The sequence below is a fragment of the Pavona decussata genome, unplaced genomic scaffold (assembly GCF_977016875.1).
Source record: "Pavona decussata unplaced genomic scaffold, jaPavDecu1.1 SCAFFOLD_1378, whole genome shotgun sequence".
Lineage (NCBI taxonomy): Eukaryota > Metazoa > Cnidaria > Anthozoa > Scleractinia > Agariciidae > Pavona > Pavona decussata.
The window spans coordinates 10,001-13,334 of NW_028146028.1; the positions used below are offsets into that span (position 1 = coordinate 10,001).

The window sequence follows — 3,334 nt, forward strand, 5'->3', positions numbered from 1 at the left end:
TGCCACGTCTTTCTCACAACTGGACCCGTGCACAGTTCAGGCATACCTGTCAGACTCGCCAAGCGAGCTGAAGGAAGGCAAGAAAAGTGCTTCTGCGAAGGAAAATATCCTCCTGCTCTTTTGTCTCTATCATTAGCCAAAGGCTAGCGTACACAACTTCCATCTACACTCTGCCTGCCACTACAGTGACAATGCTTTCGGGCATCATCTTTTCCCTCCTTCGAAAGGAAAGCTACAAGCCCAACTTTCCTTGCCCGTTAGTCAATTCTGCCCTCTATTTCTCCGCCTTGCCGCCGTGGAACATAAGGGACAGGGTTTACTAGCCAGCTCCTCTCGGAACCTTTGCGACCAACCTGCCCACACTATAACCCCCAAACGCTAATAAGGAGACTGCATGATATGGTAGACAGAAAATAAAAACGCGAAAAAAATGAAATTTTGAAAATCGAACCCACAACCAGCCAAATCGTTTGTAAGTCATGCCAAATGACTGGTGACATCTTAAAAACCCATTGAAGCCACAACATCCCATAATTTCACGCTTTTAAAGATTTGTCACTATACGCACTGTAAGTACCTCACTAATTCTCACCTCAGATTTTACGGGAACATGTTCAAATTTTAACACGCCTCTCAGCACGACCAATTACATTAAAATTCATCGCAAAAGTCAGAATTCTCCAATTTTTGAAAAATTCACTATATTCACTGTAAGTACCTCGCTAGACAGTGGAGACCTCAGATTTTACGGGAACATGATCAACTTTCGACACACCTCTCAGCACGAGCAGTTACATAGAAATCCATCAGGAAAGTCGTGCTGTGAAGAGGTCTTTCGACTAAGAAAAATGGTGGTGTGAGGAGGAGTCACCTAAATCAGAGAAAAATACTCTTATAGGAGACTGCTACGAAAGACATTTCTGAGTCCACTGGCCCTAGTCCCCTAATAAGTGTATTTCTGTTTGTTTTAAGAAGGTCCTCCTGACATCACCAATCTTCTGTCTTCAATCCTAACCCCAACGTTAACCCTAACGCTAACCCTAACCCTACCTCCCTCAGGGGCAGTTCTATGGTTATGATCCCACGGTAGGCAGAAAAACTATCCCAATCTAGGTTTTCTTGTATGCTGACTCCATTTTAAATGCTTTTACTTGAGTCTGACAAAGGCAAAGCCAAATACTCACCCCTATATGGACGGGGAAGCAAAGTGCGGATTTTGGTAGGTCGGCATTTTCAATCAGGAATGTTGCCATTCGAAAGAGCGTCCAAAAAAACTTGGTTGGGACACATTTATTTTAGAAATTAGCGACCTAACCAGAAGTGCACTTTTTGGTGGGCCTACCCTACCCCCCTCAGGAGCAGTTCTATGGTTATAATACCACGGAAGGCACAAAACCTATCCCAAACTAGGTTTTCTTGTATGCTGATTCCATTTTCAATGTGTTTCCTTGACTCTGACGAAAGCAAAGCCAAATACTCACCCCTATATGGACGGGGAAGCAAAGTGCGGATTTTGGTAGGTCGGCATTTTCAATCAGGAATGTTGCCATTCGAAAGAGCGTCCAAAAAAACTTGGTTGGGACACATTTATTTTAGAAATTAGCGACCTAACCAGAAGTGCACTTTTTGGTGGGCCTACCCTACCCCCCTCAGGAGCAGTTCTATGGTTATAATACCACGGAAGGCACAAAACCTATCCCAAACTAGGTTTTCTTGTATGCTGATTCCATTTTCAATGTGTTTCCTTGACTCTGACGGAAGCAAAGTCAAATACTCACCTCTATATGGACGGGGAAGCAAAGTGCGGATTTTGGTAGGTCGCCATTTTCAATCGGGAATGTTGCCATTCGAAAGAGCGTCTAAAAGAACTTGGCTGGAACACATTTTTGCTATAAATTGTTGACCTAAGTATATAAGCAAGTATATAAGCAAATACTCGTTACATAGCATAAATAGCCTCTAAACACCCGAAAAACCTCTCCAAATATCATTTAAACCTTTTTCCTAACCCTAACACTTACCCTAACCCTAACCCTAACCCCATTTCAAACCCTAATTCTAAGTCAGAGGTCCTCCTCACACCACCAATTTTTTTGGTAGGTCAAAAGACCTCCCCACACCACAGAATTTTCGAAGTCGAGGTCCTTCTCATACCAAACAATTTTTCTAAGAGTTTTTCTAAAAATTTTGAGGACTTTTCACTTAGAAAAGAATTGGGTTTTGTGGTGGACCTTTCAGTTACAAAATATTAAATTGTGTGAGGAGGACTTTTGACTTTGAAAATATTTTGTGGTGTGAGGAGGACCTTTGACTTAAAAAATATTTCATGGTGTGAGGAGGACTTTTGACCTTGTCAAAAAAAAGATGTGATACAAATCTTAGAACAAAGGCTTAATCTCAGAAGATCGTAGCAACAAGGCTACTCTACAACTTACAATACCCCGTTCTTTATTTAAGTCGTCTGCAAAGGATTTATCTCCAGAAACGTTAGAATTTGCTAGCGGCAGTGCCTTGGGAGCTTTTGTCCCCCTTGGCACTTTGGGACGCATGAGGGCCGAAACCCTCTATTCTGGTTCGCCTAAAGTTCTCTGGAGGTAATCATCGTTGCTTTCTAGCACGGATTCTGACTTAGAGGCGTTCAGTCATAATCCAACAGATGGTAGCTTCGCACCATTGTCTTTTCAGGCAAGTGCAAATGCCAATTGTCTGAATCTGCGGTTCCTCTCGTACTGAGCAGAATTACTATTGCAACAACACTTCATCAGTAGGGTAAAACTAACCTGTCTCACGACGGTCTAAACCCAGCTCACGTTCCCTATTGGTGGGTGAACAATCCATCACTTGGCGAATTCTGCTTCGCAATGATAGGAAGAGCCGACATCGAAGGATCAAAAAGCAACGTCGCTATGAACGCTTGGCTGCCACAAGCCAGTTATCCCTGTGGTAACTTTTCTGACACCTCTAGCTTAAAACTCCTAAAGACTAAAGGATCGATAGGCCATGCTTTCACAGTTTGTATTCGTACTGAAAATCAAAATCAAGTGAGCTTTTACCCTTTTGTTCTACATGAGATTTCTGTTCTCATTGAGCTCACCTTAGGACACCTGCGTTATCATTTGACAGATGTGCCGCCCCAGCCAAACTCCCAACCTGACGGTGTCTTGGACGAGGATCCGCCCGTCCGAAGACGGGCGTTAAGTCCAGAACGTGGACCTTGCGGTCCGCCTCCGCTCCATCCAATAAGTAAAAAAACGATAAGAGTAGTGGTATTTCACCGGCGCATTGCTGCTCCCACTTATTCTACACCTCTCATGTCTTTTCACAAGGTCAGACT

General features: G+C 43.3%; 1 pseudogene; it reads right to left on the reverse strand.

The window, feature by feature from the left end:
• Window positions 1-2,371: 2,371 nt before the first annotated feature.
• On the reverse strand, window positions 2,372-3,334 carry LOC146448120 (large subunit ribosomal RNA; annotated as a pseudogene; the record flags this gene model as incomplete).